Here is a 7,307-nt window from a genome sequence, read left to right as displayed (position 1 = left end):
CGCTCAGGCTGGAGTGCAGTGGCGCGACCTTAGTTCACCGTAACCTCTGCCTCCCGGTTCAAGTGATTCTTCTGCCTCAGCCTCCCGAGTAGCTAGGATTACAGGTGTCCACCACCACACCCAGCTAATTTTTGCATTTTTAGTAGAAACAGGATTTCACCATCTTGGCCAGGCCAGTCGCGAACTCCTGATCTCAGGTGATTCGCCCGCCTCAGCATCCCAAAGTGCTGGAATTACAAGCATGAGCCACTGTGCCCGGCCAGATTTGTCATTATATGTTGAGCTAACAGCAAGGCAGAAATAAGAGTTACTCTCTAAGAAGAACCAAACTGAGATTTCGCAGAAATCATTTTGCAGAAATGATGGCATCCAAGAGAGTACAGGTGAATGTAAGCCTGGAGAATTACAAGAATAGTTAAAATCTAATTCAGGTCTTCTGGGTATACATTTAAGTCTCCTTGGGGAAGCAAATAGAGGTTTGACTGCAACCATGGAAGTTTACATCTAGTTACTTTGCTGTCTTTAGAAACAAGGGAACACCTGCATGATACATAAGAAAGAGGCAGCCAGAAAAAAATGTCTGTTTCTTTTACTGTCTAATATGTATATCACTGTGGTAGAGATTTGATCCCGTTTAATATTAAGATCATCCAACTAATTTTTCTACCTGAGTCCTTTTGACTTCAAATTCTAGTATCAAGCATTATATTAGACTGCCTTCTTAGAAGATATTTGTGTATTGCTGAGATGAAGCCTTGGGAAACACTCATATCTAATAAGGTGACAAGTTGTAACCTCTAGTTCTGTATGCATGCTTTTGAAAATAGGAGGACATATTGGTCCAGATTCTGTGGGAAGCAGAGGCCAAGACAGGATTTGACATGCAAGAGATTTATTAGGGTAAAAACCTGCAAGAGAACTAGGGTAGAGAGTGGGAGGAGCCTGGGAGAATTATCTGACTCTTGTGAGGGAGAAAGGGAAGGCAGACAGGCAGGGAGGCAGCTGGGTAGGAAGGAGGGAATGAATGAATGAGACAGTAGTGCAGTTCTAAGCGAGACAGGAATTTGAACAGATTATTTGGTAGTATTTCCTGCTTCCATCATGTAGCTGAGATCTTTAGGGTGCTTCTTAGCCCAGAGAAAGTTAATTACAAATACATAGTGACTGGCAAAATTATATAATAATATTTAATATAAATATAAAAGAAAATCACTGGGTACTTTGATGAAACAGGTCTCTATGGTTCATAGTGGGGGAGGCAAATGGAGAGATTTTGAATGCCTTGCCTTACTTATGCCATGGATCTTAATTAGATAACACAAGCCCATCTTTGAGGTCCTGAGAAACTCAGCATGTCAATCAAAGATCTATAAATCATATGACTCAGGGGAGTTTGCCACATGATTTAAGAACATTGTGGAGTGGACACCAGGACTCCAAGATTAAGTCAGTCATACCAGTGAAGGACAAGAAAATTCTGGAGGTCAAACGAGGGCAGCTGCCAAGCTGGATCTTGACACAGGACTTCAGCCCTAGTGGCATTGCCGGAGCGTTTTGAAGAGGTAACTACCAGTATTACATCAACGTGCAGAAAGGGGGCATCTCGGGGATTACCATGGTGCTGGCAAGCTACGTGGTCTGCAGCTACTCCTTTTCCTACAAGGAGCTCAAGCACCAGCGGCTAAGCAAGTACCACTGAAGAAGGGCACACGCTCTGCACTCCCCACCGTGACCTTCTTGGCCCAAGCTCCTCCATAAGGAACACAGTCTCCATCATTGCTGAATCCTTCCTTATCCTAATGGGAATTTACCTCCAAATAAAAGATGACTGGTATTAAAAAAAAAAACAAAAACAAACAAACAAAAAGTTTTCACTCATTTTACAAAGTAAAGTAGGTTTTTGAAAACTTTTTATTCAAAAATAATTTCAAGCTTACCAAAATGTTACAAAAATTATATACAATCAAGAGTGTGAAAATTTATCTATTGTTGACATTTTGCTACATTTGATTTATAATTCACTTTGTTTTTAAATTTGTAGAGATGGGGTCTCGCTGCTTTGTTGCCAGACACAGGAGTTTCAACTTGCTCCATTTCTGACATAGGCCATTTCAGCTGTCCACATCTGGTGGTCCCTTGCTCCAGGGAGGTCACCACATTGATGCCTAACTTAGGAAAGACACCTAATTGGCATAGTGCGTGATAGCCCACAACTCCTGTGCCCAAGCAATCCTCCCACCTCAGCCTCTTGAGTAGCTAGGACTACAGGTTTGCACTAGCATGCCCAGCTCTCTCACTGCTCTTGATTTTTTTTTTTTTAACCATTTAGGATAACTTAAAAATACATCGTGGATCTTTACCTCTAACATTTCTGTGTGTATTTCCTAATAATGCAGAGATTATTTACATGATATATATTTGCATTCATTTGCATTCCAGTTTTGACAATTCATTCAATAACATCCTTCACAGCACTTTTTCCTCTTCCGTACAGAATCCAGGCTAGGGTCAGGTATTATATTTCAATGTTGTGGCTCTTTAGCTTGCTTTAAACTGGAACATGAAATAATCTTTCGATAAAGTAAATCTAATTTATTGAAGGATGTAAACTTTGAGGTCAGAGACTTTGGCAGTTCCATATATTGCTTATGCACGTGGCCTAGAACAGTGCCTGGTCCGTGGTAGCTCTCAGTAAATATCTGATGAATAAGTGAGTTTTTATGAATGTCCATATTTTCTGAAGAGGAGTTGGTATAAGTGAGTTACATTGGTGTTTGCCTCTTAGGGCAGAATTTAATATTATGTTTAAAAATTCCTATCTATACAAATAATTCAACGTGTTGTTTTTTATAAGTAGATATGTGTGCATAGAGCTTAAATGTTCCTTAAGCCCCTACCTCTGTACTCCCTATCCACACCATTACCTTAAATCCCTTTCATCCTTGTACCAATTTAAACCTTTTAGTGTTGTTTGAAAGTGAAATGGAAACCCCAAGCTCTTCTGGCACAAAGATTGGCATCCAGTGTGACTGTCTTCTGGGCAATGCAAAACATTTGCTTCCTGCATCAAGGGCTGTAATGAATCTGAATGTTCAGATACAACTAGTAGTCATGCTAAAAAAAAAAAGTGCATGCTGGCTCCTCTGTCAACATGATGACTGACAGAATGTACATGTGGTAGGAGTCTCACCGACATGATTTCAATCATAACTCTGTGAATGGAATGCCCAGAAATGCTGTCCATCAGTCACAGAAATCTCCACCTTGCTCCAGAGAGCCCATTACATCATTCCTACATTGTCTGAATTGCAGCCTGTTGATGGAATTGAAGGATGGCTCAGCCTTTTGCTAGCCAAACCAATGATCTCATTTCAAGAACTGGTTTGTGAGAGTCCATCTAACTACACAACCTACGACTCTATTCTTAATATGAAATTAGGGTTAAAATAACCAAGTGTTCCTAAGAATACCTTGCTCATAGTGCTGGCTATTCATTACTCCATCAGCCAGGAAAGACACTGGTGTTGAGGCTGACACACCTATCAAGGAAAATAAGTACCATGGCTTCCAGCATTTTGACAAAACCTCAGATGTATGGCCTTCTTGCCGAGCATCTGCGGTCACATTGTTGGAGCATTTGTTGTATTCTTGTAGCTTGCAGCGCTCTGTTAGTTTGCTGTGGCTGAAGCAAGAAAGAAAGCATACACAGATTTCTACAGAAATTATGATTCCATGAAAGATTCTGAGGACATGAGGAAAACTGGTAATTTTCAAAGTGCAAAGTGATTTTAGACTGTAAAGAATTTTGGGGGTTGAATTACCTAGAAGTTTGTCACTGACTGGTGTTCCTGAACTATGAAACATGAATATGTGGGCTTAGAAATCATTTATTTAGGTAAATAATTAACAAATTTAAAAAATAATACTTTGCTCATAGTGTTAAAGAAATAGAAAAGAGATGGACTCAAGGTGTATATATAGTTTGATTTTATCTATGTATGGAAAAAAATTTTGCAGAAAAAGGATTGGAAGCAGTAATATCAATGTGGTTACTATGGTGGCTTCCAAGTGATGGGATGATGGATGATTTATAGTATCTGATCTTTCGTTGTTGGCTACAAATACATATTTCTTTGATGATCATAAAAACAGAAATTAAGTTAAAAAAAAGAGAGGTGTATTTTTATTAGAAATGAAATATAAAGAAACTGATTAAAATCCCAAGCCATTTTGTACCTCAGGTTTCCCATATGCCAAGTGGGTATGATAATGGCAGTTATAGATTACATGACGGTACTACATTAGATAACTACATAACACACTTTCATTTTCTCAAAAGAAAGGAACCTCTTATTATTATTATTATCTTTACTTATCTCAGAAGGAATTCTTTCCCTTAACTCTCTATTAGTCATGGAGAGTAAAGGGTTATAAATACTGACTGGCCTCTTGCCTGCTCTTTTGAAAATCTAACCCAGTAAGAAGGCAAAATAGAGTAATTTATATTTTTATTTTATTTATATTTTTTTTGAGACAGGTCTCACTCTGTCACCCAGACTGGAGTGCAGTGGCACAACCTCAGCTCACCACAATCTCCACCTCCCAGGCTCAAGCAATTCTCCTGCCTCAGCCTCCTGAGTAGCTGGGATTACAGGTGTGTGCCACCACACCTGACTAATTTTTGTATTTTCAGTAGAAACGGGGTTTCACATAGGCCAGGCTGGTCTTGAACTCCTGACCTCAAATGATCCACCTGCCTCAGCCTCCCAAAATGCTGGGATTATAGGCATAAGCCACCCCACCTGGCCAAAATAGAATAACTTTTTAAATGTAGAGACTTAATAGCTAATCCCCATCTGACATGTGCTTCCAACTCCAGCTTATATTGAAAGATGTGCTTATTAAGGACAGAGTTGATTCCTTGACTGTCATTCCTCTCCCCATATCCCAACAGAAACCTCTTCTTCACCAACAAAGCTTCTTTCAATTTCTGAATTTACAAATGTGAGAAAACCCTCAGAATATAGTATGTATATTTTTGCAGAATGGTCTTTGGGACAAGAGTGACTGACATCTGCAGAAATTACATCTGAGGTTTAGTCCTGTAGGAATAGGGTATACAAATTGTCTGCAAATTATCCACCAGTCCCTGATGAGCCTGAGAGAAAATGTAAGAGGCTTCAGTTTTTCTTCAACAAACATGCTCACACATCTCCCTTTGCTGGAACACAACAACACTCAAGAGAAATTGTCCCTATAAAAACAACACTTTTTCATCCTTACCATTGTCAAATGTAGTGTAGTAAATGTTCACATGCCAATTAATACCCTTTATCATGTGCCAGTTGTGTCCTGAGTGTGATACAGAACAGAAGAGGCATATGAGCTCTGACTGATGGGTTTATAATCTAAAGAATAAATTGGGGGCCTGGGGCGATGGCCTATGCCTGTCATTCCAGCACTTTGGGAGGCTAAGGCAGGCACATCCCTTGAGGCCAGGAGTTCAAGACTAGCCTGGCCAACATGGTCCTGTCTCTCTTAAAAATAGAAAAATTAGCCAAGTGTGCTGGTTGGCACCTGTAATCCCAGTTACTCTGAAGGCTGAGGCAGGAGAATTGCTTGAACCCAGGAGACAGAGGTTGCAGTGAGCCAAGATTGCACCATTGCACTCTAGCCTGGGTGATAGAGTAAGACTGTTTCAAAAAAAAAGAATAAATTGGGTTTTGTGCCATAAAAACATATGGTATTGCCTTCATAAGGTGCATAATTAAATAGCCTGTAAGGATTTGCATTGTTAACCTTAGTAAACACGTATAAGTTGAGAAGAACTAAATATAGTAGAATAATGGTAATAATAATGATAGTTGATGCTTACAGGTCTTACTCTCCTCTTTTAAGAGTACATGAAAAATATGATGTTTTAGATTTTGGAATCAGCCCTTGGCCTTTGTACATACCTGGTTTATAATATTTACTTTGTAAGGCACAGTGCTACTCAAAATGTGGAGAGCAAACTAGCACTGGTCCTCAAACATTTATTACATGTAGTTAAGGACAGAAATTGCAAATAAGCCTTTAGAATCTTTTATATTAACTTGTAAAGTAATTGCATGTCTATTGAATCTCGTAACAAATTGGGGGCTTACATTTTAAATGTCTGTGTCTTTTTAAATTTCATTTTCTGACTAATTCATTTCTTATTTTACAAATTTGTCCATTCATGACAAGTTGGGGAAAAACTAAGACCTCAAACCAGTTTGTTAAACACTGTTCTAGAATGTTGTAAAATAACTGATGATTAAATAGAAGCCACTTCTACACTGTAGTATTCTGTTGAGAAACATTAAATTTACCCTGCCTCCATGGCTCCCTTGTGGAGAAAGCTTTTAGTTTATGGTTAGTGGTAGGTGGTTAACAGCTGCCTGCTTGGTATGTTTTTTGGGTTGTAAGTAAATACAGAACACCTGTTTATTCGTAAGAATCACCTATTGAAGAGAGAATAAATATGTGGATCAGAATCTAGCTCAGGCCTTCAGCCTGGAAAACTCTCAGCCTGAGGCTCTCAGCTCAATGGGCTGCTGGCCCCCAGGATAGATCCACTGTGCTCTTCTATTGGGTGTCTGCCTCTCATCACCTTCAGCACCGCCTGGGTAGGGGGTCTCCCGATCCAGCTGGTCCTCGGTAGTATTCTTATCCTGGAAAGTGGATTTAACAATAGTACTTGCCTCCTGGGGCTGGATCTGAGACTTAAGGGAAGATATACGTATGTAAGGTGCTTAGCACAATTCTTGCTTTTGGTAAGGGCCCTCCAAAACATTAGCTCTTAGTAATACTGAATAACAAAGGCCGGAGAAGATGTCATTATGTGCACATGGGATATGGTTTCTGTTTGCAATGGGGTTTCAATGAAATCCTCCATCTACACGTGATCTTCTGGAATCAGACCAACTGATTTCACAGACCAAGAGTTCATTTACTTGCATGAAGGGACCAACATTTGGCTTTTGGTCTTCCCTGACCTTTCAGCATAACTACTTCATCATCATGGTATAGAATGTCCTCCCACCCTAGATTTCCTTTGTTTTCCTTAAGTCATTAAACGGAGTAATTGCTGCAGGCCTAAACAACGGAAATATTCTGATCTTTATGGTTTGCTAGGAGCTTGTATTATTTTGGGGTCAGTGTAAAATGACTTGTCACTCAAGGATGGCAAGTATAGAGACATAAACTTTGGTTTCAAGAGATATTACTTAAGGTAGTGGCTCATTGTACAAAGTAAAAAATATAACATATTTTCTAGTCAAAGT

General features: G+C 39.4%; 1 protein-coding gene and 1 pseudogene across 8 annotated transcripts in view; both read left to right on the top strand.

Moving 5' to 3' along the window:
* Nucleotides 1-7,307, top strand: part of CDIN1 (CDAN1 interacting nuclease 1) — a 1,267,257-nt gene that overhangs the window by 1,028,358 nt on the left and 231,592 nt on the right. The window lies entirely within an intron of this gene.
* Nucleotides 52-6,352, top strand: LOC141583656 (ATP synthase F(0) complex subunit f, mitochondrial pseudogene; annotated as a pseudogene).

This window comes from Saimiri boliviensis, chromosome 2 (genome assembly GCF_048565385.1).
Source record: "Saimiri boliviensis isolate mSaiBol1 chromosome 2, mSaiBol1.pri, whole genome shotgun sequence".
NCBI lineage: Eukaryota > Metazoa > Chordata > Mammalia > Primates > Cebidae > Saimiri > Saimiri boliviensis.
The sequence above is the reverse complement of the archived record's forward strand: the minus strand, read 5'-3'. Positions and strand labels throughout refer to the sequence as shown.